This window comes from Eurosta solidaginis, chromosome X, assembly GCF_040869045.1.
Source record: "Eurosta solidaginis isolate ZX-2024a chromosome X, ASM4086904v1, whole genome shotgun sequence".
NCBI lineage: Eukaryota > Metazoa > Arthropoda > Insecta > Diptera > Tephritidae > Eurosta > Eurosta solidaginis.
In genome coordinates, this window is record NC_090324.1 from 73,521,505 (window position 1) to 73,541,165 (window position 19,661).

Consider the following 19,661-nt stretch of genomic DNA (forward strand, 5'->3'; position numbering starts at 1 on the left):
TGTTTTGAAAATTTATTTAGGAAAATTATGAAGGAATATTTGGAGTTTACGTAGGTGTCTATGTGGACTTTTTCCCTTTTATCAGACGGGGTTTCCGTAACGCAGAACTTCTTTTTTATAGAATTTCGATCATATTTTGATGCAGTGGAAATGTCGCAGTTGTTTACTACTTTACTTATAATGTGCCTTACGTTCGGATAATATATTTTTCGCTTTAAATTTTCGTAATTAGGTATGATACACGAATGTCCTGATTCCTTGGTGTGAAAAACTGATATGTGTTTTATAGTGTCTTCTTCAGATTCCATGTCTTTAGCCATGTAGGAGCATTTTACGAATTTTATATTTTTAGCGTTTTCAAACAATTCTGTCAGTTTCTTCTGTACAACATTGTAGGTCGAGTCACTGAGCTCTGAGTATATTCCGATTTTACCTGAGGGCTTATTTCGCCTAATTATGTCTGAAATACAGTCAGGAATGTCGCTTTCTTTAATGAATATTCGTCTATTTCAGAGGATAGATTCTCTTTCTATTTGTTTTTGTTTTACTAGGATAATTTGTGTTTTAAATCTGTTCACTAAAGTATCCAAAATCGGAAAGTGATCATTATGGTTATGCTCTTGTGAGTGTATTGTTTCCATCGTTGAGAAATTGTTATTTTCTTCATTTAAAACATTAATTTCGTTTGTATCAGGGTTAATTCGACTGAGAAAATCTGCGATTTTGTTGTCTTTTCCCTGAATGTAATCTATTTTTGCGTCGTACTCTCCTAGTTGGACTAGCTACCTTTGAAGGCGTGGGTTTATATCTTTTCCCCTGTATTTTGCCTGTAACCATTTAAGCGGTTGGTGGTCTGTTTGCAAGTCGAGGTTAGGTTAGGTTGAACTGGCCGGTCCGTGAGGACCTCACATAAACTGAATAAGTTCGTAGTGTTACCAGAAGTTTGTTTTAACGACCAAATTGAAAAACCATATCAAAAACCAGGACCTATGTTATAAAATAACTCCGTCCTCTTGGCAAATACTAGAAGCTTCCTAGTACTTAAGCCACTTGCTACTTCTAGATCTGACAGCTGTATCACTCCTAATAGCTGCAGTCTTAGCCTGGCAAGCGCAGGGCACGAGCACAGAACGTGTTCCATCGTTTCCTCCTCCAGCCCGCACTTCCTACATCTGCTATCACTGACCAAGCCTAATTTAAAGGCATGTGACGCTAAAATGCAACGTCTTCACTGCCCATTAGATCTTTGTATCGGTCACCAAGCCCGGCACTACCCGCTCCGTGATCGACATGTGAGTGCTGTCTGCTGGCTCTTCTAAACCATCTCCTGATGGGAAATGTGTATCGAGAAGCACCTCAAGGGATTCATCACTATTACGTGACCATTCCCCGTTCTCTTTCTTTATCAGTCCTTGGACTCTGTTTCCCCTTGCTGGACGTTTCTCAACCGTGCTGTTTCGCTGGAGCACTCTATGTCCGTACAGAAACTTTTCCATTAGATTCTCTTCGCCCCTGTAAATTTCACGCTTGTAGATCCTCAGTAGATCCCTGTACTCGTCCCGAAACGCTTCGCTTCCCGCGGTCTTTGCTAGCTTAAACATTTTTTTTACCTGTCTTCTTAGAAGGCTCAGCTCATTGCTCCACCATGGCGGCTTTGATTTTCCTGTGAATCTTCTTAGAGGGCAAGCTTTGTTATACGCAGTCGAACTCTTTGCCAAAAATATAGGGCCTAAAGTATTGCACCCCCAAACTATGCTAAGTAACTCTTTTTCAATCGTGGAATAGTTTTTCTTGTGGTCATTTAATGTCCTCGATGCGAAACATATAGGGTGGCCTTCCTGCGACAGAACAGCCCCAAGGGCAAAATTACTTGCATCGGTAGTTACCTTAAACCTTTTGTTAAAATTAGGATAACGTAAAATTGGGAATTCTGTAATTAAGGTTTTTAGTTTGTCAAAAGCTGAGATGTAATTAAGGTCGCTACTATTTACTTTTTTCCCTTTTTTTAAATAGTAAATCATAGGATACGCTATTTTCGCGTAATCTTTCACAAATTTACGGTAATACCCTATTATTCCCAAAAATAATCTAATTGGTTTCACAGTAGTTGGTAATTTAAGGTTCCGGATTTCACCGATTTTGTTGCCGTTTGGCCTTACTCCTTCGGGAGGGCATGGCCTAAATATTCTGTTTCTTTTGATAAAAAATTGCATTTGTTTATTTGGATTTTGCGATCGGCATTTCTTAATGCTTCAGATATTATTTTAAAATTATCAAAGTGCTCTTGCAAAGATGTTGGGTTAGGTTAGGTTAGGGTGGCTGCCCGATGGCACACTTAGGCCAGTAGGATTAGGCCCGTTGTGATACCACGAAAAACACCGTTACCTTTCCTCTTCGAACCATTTTGAGGACCTAATGAAAGCTACCAGGTCCTTGACGTCATGCTCCACAACCTGCTCAGATTGTCAATGAATGGGGCTCCCAGAAAGCGCTGCCGTGCTCCGCTTAATGCTGGGCAGTTGCAAATGAGGTGAACCACCGTTTCCTCCTCCTCATCCTCTTTACACCTCCTACAGCAACGATGATAAGGCGCTCCTAACCTTTCTGCATGCCTATCTATGAGGCAATGACCCGTTAGTGCTCCCAAAAGTGTGGAAATTGTATCCCTTCTTAGGTTGTACACGTGACGGGATCTTTTAGGATCCCATTTAGGCCAGGTTTCTTTCGATGTTCGACACCGCGGTGTTTGTAGCCATCTTTCGTCGGCTTGACGGTAGATGTCCTCTTTTAGCATTAGCTTGCATGTGGACAGGGGCATACCTAAGCGTTCTTGTCCAGGAAGAACCTGCCTGGTTGTACCCTGCCTAGCGAGTTCATCTGCAATGCAGTTTCCCTCGATATCACTATGTCCAGGGACCCATGTGAGGTGTACACGGTTCTGTTGAGCCATCACTTGAAGAGATCGGCGACCGTTTAATGCTAGTTCAGAATTGAACGAGTGGGAGCCAAGAGATTTTATGGCAGCTTGGCTGTCGCTGAAGATAAAAATGTCTTTGCCGACATTGTATGTCCCTATCCTAGCTGCGGCTTCCATTATGGCTGCAACTTCTGCCTGGAATACACTGCAGTGGTCGGGTAGTCTGAATGAGATCTGGAGGTCAAGGTCCCTTGAGTATACTCCACCTCCAACTCTACCGTTTAGCTTGGAACCGTCCGCGTATATGGAAATGCTGCTGCCCATAGCAAGGCACTTATCCGACTCCTTCCAGGCATCCCTGCTGGGTACGTTTATCTTAAAGTTGGTTTCCGCAACTGTTGTGGTCGCACAGCGATCCGTGCTAGGAGGAAGAAAACTGTTTTTGTTTAGTATACTAGAGTGTCCTGTGGTCTTGTTGTTCCAACACGACAACTCCCTTAGACGCAGGGCTGGCGTTGCCGCTGCTCGATGACCAGCTAGATCCAATGGAAGGATGTCAAGAATGACCTGAAGTGCTTCGCTAGGCGTTGTTATTAGAACCGCGCTTATACTTATCATGCTGGATCTGTGTGACTTTACCCAACAAGTTTAGGTTTGACGCCTTGCTCAAGGCTGGCCACCACACGACTACCCCATACAGCAGTATGGATCTGATAATCACGGTATAAATCCATCTGCATATGTTGGGGGTGAGTTCCCATTTTTTGCCAATGGCTCTTTTACACGTATATAATGCAATGTACGCTTTCTTTTGTCGCCGAATAACGTTGCCCTTCCAGTGCAGCTTTTTGTCTAAAACTGCGCCTAGAAATGTGGCTTTATCTGCCAGGCTTAGGCGCACCCCATTTAGTTCTGGTAGGTTTAACGATCGTATTTTGTATCGTTTGGTTTATAAGACAAGCTCAACTTTATCGGAATTGACGCTGAGTCCACATCGGGAAGCCCACAGGGAAACTTCTCGCAATTCTACCTGCATCAAGTCGCATAAACTTTGAGGGAACTTGCATCTGTAAACAATCGCTAGGTTATCACCAAATGCCACAACCTTCCCGCTCCCCCAACTAGTATCTCTTAATAGCGAGTTTACCGTTAGGTTCCATAGTAGAGGGGAAAGGACAGCACCCTGGGGCGTGCCCCTTGCGACAAATCGTGTTATATCAACCTTCCCCAGTGAGGAAAGCACTTTCCTTCCCCTGACCAGTTGATCAATCAGTCCCACTAGGGGTCTATTTACGTCCAGACCAGTTAAAGCATTGTTAACGGCGTCTGGACTTATATTGTCGAATGCTCCTGTCTAGGCCATAAGACAATAAACCTTTTCGAACAAGGATATTTCTATAGTAGAGACTAGGCTGTGTAGCGCAGTCTCCGCAGATTTACCTTTGGTGTACGCGTGTTGATGGCCCAAAATGAGGTTCCTGTCAATGTTTGCACTGAGAAAATCGCCAACTATTCTCTCTAGGGTCTTGAGTACGAAGGATGAAAGACTGATAGGTCTGTAGTCCTTCGGCTCGTGGTGAGAGGCTTTGCCTGCCTTAGGAATGAATATGACCGTGGCGCTCCTCCATGCCAAACAAGCGGTATATATGTGCCGCAGCCAGTTGGCTGATAACTCCAAAGAGTAGATAAGTTGAGCGGGAACAATCCCATCTGATCCAGCAGCCTTAAAAGGTTTAAAACTTTTAACTGCCCACCTCACCCTCTCCTCAGTGATGGGTATATTCACAGCTTGGTTTGCTGCAGGTACTTCCGGTGCGTTGGTTATATTTCCCGGGAAATTTGTGTCCAGGAGCAGCTCTAGGATTTCCCCTTCTGTGCTGGTCCAGGTACCATTCGGTCTCCGCAGAAAGCTAATAGCTTTTTTCGTCTTAGAAAGCACGCACCGTAGCCTTGATGTGTCAACGACACTTTCGACTCCAGTGCAGAAATTTCTCCATGAAGTTCTCTACGCTTGTCTCAGGACTTTTTTGTAGGTCCTTAGTTTGTCCTTGTATTCTAGCCATTGTGACCCGTTATCAAGGAATTTGGCTTTGTTAAACTGTTCTCTACAGTACGAAGTACGTCCAGATCATGGCACCACCAGTGAGGTTTACGCTTACCGCGTGGTTTTGGCATTAGACAAGTCGTTCTAAGGCATTTGAGAATGCCGATTCTACCGAAGGTTGCCGAAGGTTTCTACCAGACCCTCTAGCTCCTCCGTTGATGAGGGGCTTTGTGGGGGTAGTGCTGGTAGTTCTCTCTCTCTCTGGCTGATCGACGAAGAACTCTAATATTACTTCAATATACCGGTGGTCTGAAAAGGAATGCTCCTCAAGAACACGCCATTTTTTAACCCACCCAAAAACGCTTTCGCTACAAATAGTGAGATCAATAACCTCTTTACGGTTTTTAACACGCTGTTATTAGCTTGGCCTGTATGTAACGGAATTTTTGAGCTTAATTTTCACCGGTTTCTAGAAGTCTTATTAATTTGACACACGTATCAAGGGTCGATGACAATGTATTAATGTGATGGTGTGGTGACATAAGGTCAACGGCCATGAGGTCAATTGGCCTTATTACCACTTTGAATGGCCACAAGTTTGATTGAAACTTTGCACACGTATCAAGGCTCGATGACAATGCATTAATGTGATGGTGTGGTTAAATAAGGTTAACGGCCATACGGCCAATTGGCCTTATTACCAATTTGAATGGCCATAAGTTCGATTGAAACTTCGTACACGTATCAGCAAGGCTCAATGACAATGCTATAATGTGATGGTGGGGTGACATAATGTTAACGGACATAAGGTCAATTGAACCTATGACCACCCCAAATGGCCATAGATTTGAAACCTTGCACATTATGCGAAAGACGCATTCCTTTATTAATGACAGAAGTGGATGCATAGCACATCTTCGAATGAGCATACTGGAGCCATTTTTTAACACGCTTTTATTAGCTTGGTATGTATCTATGTAACGGAATCTTTGAGCTTAATTTTCACCGGTTTCTAGAAGAATGATTAATTTGAAACTTTGCATACGTATCAAGGACCGATGACAATGCCTTAGTGTGATGGTGTGGTGACATAAGATCAACGACCATAAGGTCAATTGGCCTTATTACCACTTTGAATGGCCATAAGTTTGATTAAAACTTTGCACACGTATTAAGGCTCGATGGCAATGCAATAATGTGATGGTGGGGTCACATAAGGTTAGCGGACATAAGGTCAATTGAACTTGTGACCACCCCAAATGGCCATAAATTTGAAACCTGGCACATAATGGGAAAAACGCATTCCTTTATTAATGATAGAAGTGGATGCATGGCACATCTACGAAAGAGCATACTGGAGCCCTTTTTAACACGCTTTTATTAGCTTGGCCTGTATCTATCTATGTATCTATGTATCCATGTATGTATGTAACGGGATCTGGAGTGGAGCCGAGAGCCCCGGTAATGCAAAGCTCCGAACTCCGTTGCACCTTTTGAAGCATTTTAAGATAGGTACTTTGACCTAGTGCAGGCCACCAGACCAAGGCACCATAAAGAAAAATCGGGCGCACAATTGCTGTGTAAATACAGTAGGTCACCTTGGGGGAGAATCCCCTGGAGGTGCCAATTGCCCTCTTGCAGGTAAACAGCTCTTCTGCTGCCTTCTTGGATTGCTCCACTATATGGTCACTCCATAATAGCTTCCTATCCAGAATGACTCCCAAATATTTGACTTGATCGCTAAACGCTAAGAACGTACCCCCAATTCTTGGCGATGTAAGATTTGGTACTTTGTACCTCCTCGTGAAGAGAACAAGCTGGGTTTTATCCGGGTTGACTTCCAAACCTGTGGCGGGTTGTACTCCTGGAGCAGCTCCAGGATGTTAGCTGGGTCCGTAGTGTCCCTGGAACCCAGGCTCTAGCCCTTGGTCGTGAGGGGATATCACGCGCCTCCATTACCTTGATGCGCGCGCTCTGATATACCACCCCTATCAGCGTGACGGCTGCCCTATAGAGGTTGACCTGGCGTCGCTACAGGCAATTAGCTTGACATTGCCCTGGAACCACCCTGCATCGGTGTAAGATGGCGGTGGACCAAGGTTGTTTTTTAACCTTAACGGCCACCGTAGCGAGCGCGGCCTCGATCCACTTCCACTGTTGTTTCGGGATCCTGCCATCTTCGCTGCTCTCGTCTATAATGCCAATGATCTGCCGACCCTTGGTAATTTCGGCGAAAGACCGCGTCCAGCCTCCCAGCTTCTTGGCCCTTTTCGGTGCCGTGGGGTTGGATTCATCCATGGACCGCTGGCGTTTCGGGGTTTAATCACTCTCGACTAAAACTTTTAAAATTACTTAAACTAAAAAATTAAAAATAAATAATAGTTTAAAAAAACTAAAAAAAACACGCTTTTATAGCAAACCGAACTAAAAAATAGAAATTAATTTTCAATTAAAAAGGGTTTATATAACAGTAGTAGAAGGTCAAACAATCGTTTATAGTTAATCACCTCAAAATAAAATTATAATAAAATTTAAGTTATTAACAGAATAATTTAATTCACAGTAAAAAGCGTGGGTATTGAAGCGTGGATATTGAATGCTACAATCATTCTATTGGCAATTATCTGAGAGGAAGGATATGAAATGTAGTCAAATGCACCCCACGCTTTTGCTCTGAATAAAATTATTCTGCTAATAACTTAAATTTTATTATAATTTTATTTGAGTTGATTAACTATAAACGATTTTTGGACCTTCTACTACTGTTATATAAACTCTTTTTAATGGAAAATTATTTTCTATTTTTTAATTCGGTTTGCTATAAAAGCGTGTTTTTTTAGTTTTTTTAAACTATTATTTATTAGTAATAAAAGTAGGTTCATTACCTACATTGCAAACTACCAGGTTAGTTGTTAAAAGGTAATCAAAAAGTGACTCACCACGAGTGTTTATGTCGGAACTACCCCACTGCACGTGGTGGGCGTTTACGTCTGTCCCGATTAACAGATGCCCTTTGCTTGAGTCGGCCAACAGATCCTTTACCGTCTTTTGCGGAGGAGGTTCCTCTGCGTCGTACGGCATATAAACGGAGGCTAGTGTTAATTGGGTGCCTCCGCTTGGCAAGCTGGCCGCTGTAATGACACCATTGCTATAATTAGGTAAGAGAAAGATATTTAGCTCAGACTTTACTAAAATGCAGGTTCTAACTTTACCTTCATCTGCAGCTCGGATTAGCTTAAACCCAATGACCCCCAATCCGCAAATCCTTGAGTTGTTCACCCAGGGTTCTTGGATAAGGACCACGTCGACATCGCCTTTAGAAAGGCGACTGATGAGAGCAGCCGAGGCTGCCTTACTTTTGTTTGTTTTGTATCTGGAGCAACCTCAGCATGAGCTTGCTCAGACTCCCCAGTCTCCATCACCGTGATGTTGGGATCCTCTCCGTCGCTATCCAGCAGACCATCCTCCATCGACAAATTGCCCAGAGCCCCTGCGCAATTTGACGTGGCGTAAACCAGGCTTTCGGCGTCGGAGATTTCCGTTTCCACTTCGGGTGCCTCAATGTCCGTGTCCAAAGAAGCACTAGAAAGGGATGCGCGCTGTACGTCCCACGGTATACGTGAATTACATCCTCGCCGAGGCCGTAAAACACTCTTCCTTTGATCTGTCTAAGGGGCTCGAGAGCTTCCTTATTCAGGACTAACACGACCTGTCTCCTAAGTCCTACAACGTCCTCGAATTGGATGACGCTCCAGTCCTGCGTTGGGAGAGCCGGGTTCATCAATTGCAGCAACCTGAGAATTCTCTCAGGTTCTGCTGGAACTGCTGGAACCCATGCCCTTGCCCTTGGCCGAGCCGGGATGTCCTTCCAGTCGACGACCTCAATAATCGCCCCGGGATATGCTTGTCCCAGCTTTGCGGCTGCTGCCATGTACAGCGCAGCAGACCTTGCGTCCTCGTAAGCGAGTACCTTGATTTGGGCCTGGTACCATCCTGCATCAGAACCTCGCGGCGGACTACCCGGATACTCCATCAGCATGTCGAGAACGGCGTTACCGATTTCATTCCGGACGTACGGCTACTGGTCTTTAGGGATTGCACCACGGTCATTCCCTCGGTCCAGGATTCCTATAAGGATTCGGCCATTGGCTACCTCGGCAAAGCTGGGTTTGGCTACCGCGGGGTGATCCTGGTGCCTTTTCGGCGGTGGTTTAATATCCTCGTCGGATCTTTGACGCTTGTATGGGGTTGTGCTTTATACATTTGTTTGCAGAGAACCTCGAAAATTCGGCAGGAGAGCTTGCGCCCTTTCCAGCGAATTCCTGGCGTTCTCTGACAGCGTTTCCAGTGGAACGCCCTCATACCTTGACAGGACTTTTGCAGCCTTTCTCTTATTCCTGTGGAACGATCCCTTGTGTGACTCTTCTTCAGAAGGGGTCCGACCCTTAGGTGCTCTCATGGTCGTGCCCCCGGATGATGTCTTCTTTATGGCCCTTTTCTCCTTTGGCGCAGTGTGATAAGATCGTTGGATCCCTGTCAAGGCCGTGGGGAGAACAGTCGCCGTACCGGCGTCAGACGGGCGCCCAGCATCAGCAGGCGCGTCAGTGTTCGCCGTTGCCAGCGCAACTACCTTCGCCGCCATACTGGTGCTTGCCCCGTCAGATCACCTTAGACCGTATTGACTGAAGTTGCCCTCTTGTCGTCCATAGGGAGCCGACCCGTCGTTTACAACGCAGTCGCTCCTCCGGTTGAAGTAGCTTTTGCGGCCCTGTTTTCCCTTGGCTCAGAGTGGCCAGGTCCAGAGACCCCTCTCACAGGCGTGGGAACAATGGTTGCCGTTCCGGCGCTTGGTCGGTGTCCGGCAACAGCAGGCGCGTCGAGGTTCGCCGTTGCCAGCGCAACTACCTTCGCCGCCATACTAGTGCCGACCCCCACCAAGTCGCTCTTCCCAGTAGCATTGGTAGCCCTCCCTAGTTCACTAGGGCGTAGGGATACTTTTGGTGTTGTCCTTCTCCCTGTGGAGGAGGACGGAGTTTCTTTTTTATTTTGTTTTTTATTCATCTTGTTCGTACGACCCCTTGCTAGACGAGGCCAGCTTAGGGTCAACTTATTGAAAAGGGGGAAAAGTGTCGTCCGCCGCGGCAGAGCCCCTTACCGCGGTAAGACCATTTCTACTCTCTGAGGCGGCCCGGTGTCAGAGAGGCTCCGTACAAATACAGCCAGATTAACCTCCCGGCTGCAAACCATCCAATGGGCACGGTGCCGCATAACACCCTGGATTGGGAGGGAGCAGATCTTGGTCATCGCTCACCCTAGTACTAGGCCACCGCAGTCATGGAGATCCATATGAACCTGCATCCTACTGGGTGGCATAGTCCCGTGGTCAGCGACTAAGCCCTCACATCGCGGCAAGATGTCTGTCCTTCGCGAGGGTTGCAAAGATGTACTAAACACTAAAATGTCATCAAAGTAGACAACACATATCTTATTAATGTATTTGTGGAGGACGATATTCATTAATCTTTGGAAGGTTGATGGAGCGTTCTTAAGCCCAAATGGCATTCTGATGAACTCATAATGTCCATGTGGGGTTGAAAACGCGGTTTTCTTTCTATCTTCTTGCTTCACTACAATTTGATGAAACCCTTTTGCAAGGTCTAATGTAGTGAAGTACATCGCCCTTCCCAGTTTCTCCAATATACTGTCTATATTTGGGATTGGGAATTTATCGGAAATTATATTTGCGTTAAATTTCCGGTAATATATTACGATTCGCCATTCCTTAGAGCCTGCATTACTTTCTTTTTTTGGCACGATCCAGAAAGGACTTTTATATGGAGAGGATGATGACGTTATAATATTTTGCTTAAGCATGTCATTTATTTGACGATTTATCTCTTCTTCGTGAACTTTGGGATATCGATAGATTTTAGAGTATATAGGGTTGTCAGATGTGCTAACGATTTCGTGCTGAATACTATGAGTAGCAATTAGATTCTCTCCTTCCCTGTAAAATAAATCGTCATACTTTATTAATAATTTTTGGAGTTTTTCACGTTCTTCGCTATTGAGGTAATCCAAATTTAATTTATTAAGTACATCAGTTTGCACTGGCTTTTGCGTACAAATGGTATGAATATCGAAAGGGTATTTATGAAAGAATAGCTTGTTGCCATTTATTTCAATAAAATCGTTTTTGAAATCTATTTTGGCTTTCAACGGCCCTATGACGTTTTGCCCAATGATGGCGTTGTAATTGTTGTTATTTAATTTAACAACTCTCCAGGAAATTGTACCATATTTATTGAATTCCTTAGTGAAAGGTGTTGTTATTTTACTTTTTATTTGGTTGACACCGTTAATAGTGCTAAAATATAGTGTATCTTCCAGATCTTCAATGGAAAATTGGCTTAAGGTGTTTGGCCCAATAAGACTGGTTGTAGAGCCGGTGTCAGTCAAACAATTAATCATTTCATTTTGTATAGTTATTGTTACTATGTGTAAGTTTGAATATCTAGGCTGTCGTGAAAATTTACAGCCTCATCTATATTAGAAATATCCATGGGTTAAACTTTATTATTATTTACATTTGAAAAGTCTGTATACCTAAATCGTGAAGGATTGTTATTATTACTAGATTTGTTCATACTGCTTTGGACATGGTGCCGTTGTGCAGAGCTATCTCTTTGCCTATATTGATAACTTTCAGCTTGAACTTCACGTTTTGCAACATCGCTTTTATTAAATGGAGCAGTGTATTTACTGTTTTCTCTAAAGGATGGGTCACTATTTTCACCAATGCATTGTTGATTAAAATTCGCATTTGTATGTACATTATTTGTAATATTTGTATTGTTTTTAGTTTTTGCTTGCGGTTTTTTATGCCTAAAATCTATGCATCTGTATCGTCAAGTAATTTTAAATTTGTATAGCGTACAATAACTGCGTTTAAATCATTACTTTCTATAATATGAGCTCTAATAGGGGCATCAGTTTTTTCTAGCAATATATCTCTTAAATCCCTATTTACACTATGTGGCGAACATAATGTTGACTTTTTACCGTCAAACTCCTAAAGTTCATTTAATTCAAATTTAGCTTTTTCAAAATAACAAAATAATTCTCTTAATGTGCTAACCTTTACCATTCTGCAACTATTGAAGATCTCCCCATATGTTCATCCTGGTCTGAACTGCTGCTTCAGGTGTGATTTGATCATTTTCTAATTCTTGAATACTTTTACCGGCATCTCCCATTATTTTCTCGTTTCTCAGAATTTGAGTCCCAAGCCGTATCAATTGCGGATTATTATTGCATAGTTGTAGTACGTTTTCGACGGACTTGAAAAAGGAACATACTGGTCGAGTGCCATCTAATGGTCTTATGTGACGAAATTGCTGTAAGACATCTTAAGGACTAAGTTGAAGCGGTTGATTTTGCACTATTTGCTGTTGTCTCTGCATATTTATTTGTTGTTGTTGTTGCGTAATTAAGGATTGCTGCTGATTAAGCGTCACTTCCATTACGGCAATTTTTTGGTTCAATTCATTAACCAAATCTTCCATATTTGGTAATAAACGGTTGCTGTAGAATAAACTTTGTCGATTTTTATTCATATGTATGAATAATTGTATGAACACTGTACTTGCTTTGCGGTTGATTGCAAGTTTTTGTTTTTCTCAATGTAATGAAGCGAACGGTACTATTTTCCGCTTGAAAATAACTGTTTTTGACTGCGCCACTTACGTATTTACCTTTTGCGAGGTGCTCCTATTTATGTGCTTCAGCATAATAATGAAAGTTTTTATATAAAATTTGCTATATTTAGCAAATATAACACATGTTTGCTGCGATTTATGTGCTTCAACACGATAATGAAAGTTTTTAATCAAGATTTGCTATATTTAGCAAATATAACACTTGTTTTGCCACTTTCTCCATGATATCTTCAGTTACTTCGCCTCACGAAACCCGGCATTGTCACCAACTAAATCATTGGCGACCTTATTTACAAGATGCTCTCACCAAATGTCGACCATATTGAACATCCACGTCGAAGGCACCACGCTACCGATTGTCTTACGCCCCAAAATCTTGGGTGTGATGTTCGATAAGGATCTACATTTTGAAGAGCATGCAGCCGCAATTGTTCCTAGAGTCCAGAGCCGTAATAAAATCCTAAAATCTTTTGCGGGCAACACTTGGGGTAAAGACAAAGAAATGATCATTATCACTTACAAAGCAATTGGCCGGCCGATTGCATGCTACGCATCCCCGATATGGTTTCCAAGCCTAAAGGTTACTCACTGGGGGGCCTGACACCCCTCTCATTATAGTCCATCCCTGTTGAAACAGCAAGTTTCCTTGGACTCCCGTTAGAGGACATTGATGCAATTTGTGGTTGGTCGCACCTATTGGACGGGGCGAAGCACTTGTACAACAACAACAAGAAGAGCTAGTAGTGGAGTACATCAACAAGCAGCACGGGAACATAAAGTTCACAATGGAATCCGAAAAATAGGGAGAAATCAAATATATATAGACCTCACGATAAATATTGGTGAAGTTGCCCAAAGATTTAACTACACCATATATAGAAAGCCCACGGCCACCGACATAATAATTCATACTACCTCAAATTACGCCCAACAGCATAAAAATGCAGGATTAAAGAATTTGGTAGGCTTGAAAGCACACCTCTTACACAAAAAGCATATAAGACAGATCTTGAAGTAATATATAACATTGTTGCAAAGAACTGATATAAAAAAGCACTAGTAGATAAGCTCAGAAGGACGCATGGAGAAACAAAGAAATAATGAGAAGGAAAATAATAACAGTTGGACGATTATGACATATACCGGAAAAACATCATATAAATTGGCAAACTTTTTTAAAAAATACGACATTAACACAGCGTTAAAAACATCGAACAATCTCGGGCGAAAACTAGGAACTAACACTAACACAGAGGATCCGTTTAGCAGCCAAGGCGTATACAAGTTAACCTGCAGATGCCACCATAGTTACATAGGACAAACAGGACGGCAAATAAGAACAAGGTTCAGAGAACACATTAGGGATTCCAGCAGAAAAACACGGAATCCAAACATCATACCAGAGTCAAAATTCACGAATCACATTGTTGAAAATGAATGTTCCCAAGCAAACAACAATATAACAGTCAGAGTCCTTCACATACAAGTAAAAGGCCGACGTCTGAATTTACTCGAAAACATGGAAGTCTTCAAATAGAACACATTCGACGGTAGCGTAATAAACGAAAAGATAAACACAATTTCTGACACAATATTTGAGCCTTTAAAACTTGTTTACTAGAAACTAAGTAATCACAAAGGCACAACAGACAAACACAAAAAAATAAACGCGCCAAAGCAAAAAACCCACAAAGAAGGTCAAACGAATATGTCTCAGTCAGCCACACAAATCGATCCGTAAAAGCCACCCTCGGTTCTGAATTAACACACAGCACATACACAATCATACATTTTGAAAATACCTTCTCATGTACCTACGAACTATAAATGCGAGACAACAAGAGATCAGAACTAAAATCGACACTGATGATGGTACAAAGCCGAAACCGGATTGTCTCGAAACCAAAGCTGACAAGGAATGACGGAAAATCTTTCCTATATACATACTGTAGTGTAAACAACCAACAATTGCAATGCCAAAACGTGTAAACCCCTTAATGTGCCACCCTGTGCAAAATGCGTCTAAACTTTAATTCACACAAAACAGCGCATGTTTAATTGTTGCTGATAGCGCAATTCCAACGACTTAATACATATGTGTGTGTACCCTGCCGCTAATCCAAATTTGCGTTTCACAATTATTTAGGCTAAATAGTTAGTTTAGAGCGGTAAACGACCCACACACACGACAATATAAAATTGATACACCTTAAAGTCGTTTAAACAATATATTTATTGTTTTTGTCTTTATTAAATTAAAAGTACAAGAGCAAAACAATTGTTTCGACACATACGTAGTGTCATCATCAGTTGCTACGATCAACCAAAACCAAAACAAAATAAAAATAAACAAAGTAAGCTTAACTAAATCAAACAAACGAATTTAGAAAAAGCTAATAAAATTTTATTTAGGCAAATTTTCTTATACTGCATTTCCCACGGACGTCACAAATCAACAGAAATATGAAGGTACATATTTATGTCGATTTGTATGTACACTGCAAACCAAAACTGCGTAAAAAACTGGATAATGACTGAGTAAAAAAGTGGATAAAAAATGGATAATTTTGTATAGGCAGTGTGCGGATTTTATCCACTTTCCCCTTGAGCGAGTCGTGTACGTGTGATACCTAAAAAAACTCCCAAATACACAGAAAATCTCCAAACTTTTTTTTTTAAATTTTTAATGAAAACGTTTATTTAATAATATAAAAATTCATTTACAATTGTTCTAAAGGCCATTTTATCATAAAATGTTAAGAATACATCTGTTAAAAGGACTTTTTACATTAAATTTGTTTTCATCGCACATAAATTTGAACATAAAACGGCCTTAAAGTTATTAAATAGCATAAATAATAATTATTTGTATCGCAATTTGTTTTAAGTATTTAATAAACTATAATATTGTTTATATAAATTAAAAAGAAATACGAATAACATTGAAATAAAATAATTTAGAATAACAGCGTAATATTCAGATTTTTGACATTAAAATGACATTTGTTTATTTATCAAAGTAATTAATTCGATAATTGATAAAGTATCAAAGCTGATTAGGTCGAACGAACTTCCAATTAAAAACCAATTCCATTAAAAACCAATCAATCGATAAGCTAAATTTTTCAAATCAATTAATACTAAGGATTAGTGTGATAAGTATCATTTTAAATCTATTATTTAATAAAGGAACTATTATCTTTTTGATTACTCGATTTAATAAACTTTGATATTTGTCAGAGAGCCAGTCAGTTCTTTTTAACAAAAAGCCACAATGAATGAAAAATACTTGTATAACTTTGCAAAAATTTTTCTTACCACAGAGATGTTTTTCTAAACTATACAAAATTTTGGAAAAAACTTTTTGATTCGATTGAAAGTACTATCAAAAGTATAATAATATAATTATATTTCTTTTGGTATATGCTTAAACTTGAAACTCGTCTGCAAGGAGCGAAAAATATACACTTTTCTTACAACTTTACAAAATTTCACCAAATTTTCCCTAGCTATATACATGTATCTATTATTTTCCAAACTTTTAAAAAAATCGGATATACATTTAGACGGTAGTAGTCCCGAAAGAAAAGTAATCAAATTACCTTTCTTTTTATATATACTAGTATTTATTACTCGTTTGCAATGAGTGAAAAATATTCACTTCGTTACAACTTTATGAAATTTCTCAACATTCTCTCTAAATACATATATGTGTCTCTAAATTTTAAAAAACTTCCAGAAATCATTTATCAATTTTAATGATAGTAGTATCGAAAGAAAAGTAATCAAATTATATTTATTTTACTAGCATTTATTACTCGTTCATAGTGATTGAAAAATATTCACTTTCGTTTCAACTTTATGAAATTCCTCCACATTCTCTCTAATTACATATATGTGTCTCTAAATTTGAAAAAATTTTCAGAAATCGTTTATCAATTTTAATGATAGTAGTATCGAAAGAAAAGTAATCAAAATATATTTCTTTTGATACATACTATCATTTATTACTCGTTTATAGTGAATGAAAAATATTCACTTTCGTTACAACTTTATGAAATTTCTCAACATTCTCTCTAATTACATATATGTGTCTCTAAATATGAAAAACATTCCAGAAATCGTTTATCAATTTTAACGACAGTAGTATCGAAAGAAAAGTAATCAAATTACATTTCTTTTGATACATACTAGCATTTATTACTCGTTTATAGTGAATGAAAAATATTCACTTTCGTTACAACTTTATAAAGTTTCTTAACATTATTTGTAGCTATATATCAGCAGAAGTGGTTCCCATGATGTCCCTTATGATGCTCCGAACGATATGTTTTCTACTGGAAAAATTGAAAAAATAAAAGACAACATTAGTTATTGATTCAACATAACTTTCAGAGACGGGCTTTATTTACCTTTTCCAAACTTCTGCTTACTGAAGCTATGGTTGCATCCTGTCAATAAAGCAGGTTGAAGTATTTGATTTCTAAGAAGAAGAAAAGAAAAATAAAAGTCAAAATTAGAAATCAATTCAACAAAATTGTCTAAGTCTGAATCTTCCCTTTTTTAGAGTTCGGGTTAAAGAAAGACACTAGTGCTGAGTTGAATATTTGCATTGCTGAAATAAAATTAAAAGCCAAAATTAATTATTGATTCAACACAATTAATTTCTTGTATTCCGGCCTTTTAGTTAACATATTCAAGGTATGTTTGAGCTCTAGACCAATATATACATATGTTTATTAAAATACAGCAAATGTGTTGAAACAATGTATATATATGTAAGTCGGGTGAGGAGGCACTGTGACAGCACGCATATACCAACACATATGGCAGCGCAAATGTAAAACACTCAAGGCGAATAACGAGCGCACAGCCTGAGTAAATTAGCTCGGAGAAAATCTAATAGCGAGCGGACGAGTCAGTCGTAATCAGCCGTCGACCAAAGCAGCCGTCGTTACTATAATTACTCGCTGTACCAACCTACTTTAATTGTAATCCACTTTAAACCATAACTTTAATTGTACTTATTTTTGAATACTCAACTTTGAATTGAATAATAAACGTTATTAATTGCATAACTTTACATTTGGGGGCTCAACCTGCCGAACCTTAATACAAATTGAATCAAACTTATGTAAGTTGCAGCCGAATTGAAGAACAATAGGCAAGCAGTGCAATAAAGTGAAGTGGGCAAAACAGTACTTCTACAGTTGCAGTTCAGTCGCAAAAAAAAAAAAAAAAAAAAAAAAAAAAAAAAAGGGTCGTTGATCGGTCAAAAAAAATTCCGTTCAACGCATATGACTCGTGCTAGTCGCCAAAGCGCAGGCGATTCAAAAAACACCACCAAAGTCAAAAAGCAGACAAAGCAGGTAGAGGAAGTGAGACGGCGTTACAACACACGCTCAACAAAGCAGGCAACGAGGTGGAGAGAATACGCTCAGACAGCTTCCAAGAAAGTCATGGCCGAAGCAGAGCAGCAGAAAGCAGTGAAAGAAGCAGCGGCAATGGCAGAACAAAACAAAACAGTGGAATGTAAGAATAATGAATTGCTACAACAGCTGGTGCAATTGCTTACATTGAAAATCCAAGCAGACGAAACAAAGCAGGCCGAAACCAAAATTACGGCAGAAAGTTTTGGCAAAATTATACCCGAATTTGATGGAGGAAATATGCCAGTGAAACACTGGTTTACTAACTTTGAATTAAACGCAGCTGCATACGGTTTGAACAATGTACAGAAGTACGTGCAAGCAAGGGCGAAAATGACGAAAACTGCGAAACTTTTTCTTGAATCGGTAGCTGTTTACGAATATGGTGCAATGCGCACAATGTTGGAAGACGAATTTGACAAGTCAAAAATGTGTAGTGCTGATGTTCACGCAGAGCTACGAGAACAGAAAAAACAAAAGAATGAGAGTTTCCACGAATATGTGCTGCAGATGAAGAAATTGGCTACACGTAGTAATATAGACACGCAGTCGGTGATTCGTTATATAGTTGGTGGACTGCAATTAAAAGACGAATTTAAATACAACCTTTGGAGCTGTAAGTCATATAAGGAATTGCAAGATCAATACGAAGTTTACGAGAAAATAGTTTTGCGGGAAAAAAGCAACAAAGAGCATAAAGGGCAAGTACACGTAAACGAGAAGCGTTCGCACATTTCAAGCGAAAAGAAAACACATTGCTTTAACTGTGGCGCTACGGATCATATGCGGAAAAATTGCCAAGCAGAAACAAAGTGTTTTCGTTGCAATAAAAGTGGGCATATGTCGAAAGACTGTCCAACTGTAGCTGCTGCTGTAAACCTGGTTCATAATTCGAAACGCTGTAAAAACATAAAGATTAACAACGTCGAAGTAAGCGGGTTAGTAGACACGGGCGCAGATATAACTATTATGAAAAAAAGTACATTCGAAAAAGTTGGTGGAGGTGTGCTGCAAACATATATGCAACAGCTTCACGGCCTCGGTACTAAATCTACAAAACCAATTGGGTGTTTCGTTGCTGAAGTAGGTGTTGACGACTTACTGACGCAGCAAAAATTCATTGTAGTATCTGACAAAGACGTTATGTATGATGCGCTACAGGGTTACGATTTTATTTCGAAGTTCAACTTGGCGGCGACAGCAGATGGATATAAGTTTTCTCCACTAAACGTGGGGGAAACTTATGAGGATCTTAATCAGATAAGTATTTATAATGTAACCGACACAAATTCTCATGTTGATGTTCCTCCGCAGTACGAAGCCGAAATTCGCTCCTTGATTGCCAACTACAAGCCAATCGATTATGTTGAGGAATGTCCAGTTGTATTGAAGATCATTCCGGATGGTAACGTTGTCCCGTTCAGGCACGCTCCAAGTCGCATACCATTCCACGAAGTTGAAGCAGTCAACAAGCAAATTGATGAGTGGCTTAAAGCTGGAATCATAAGACAGTCTACGTCCAACTTCGCCAGCCGCATGGTTATCGTGAAGAA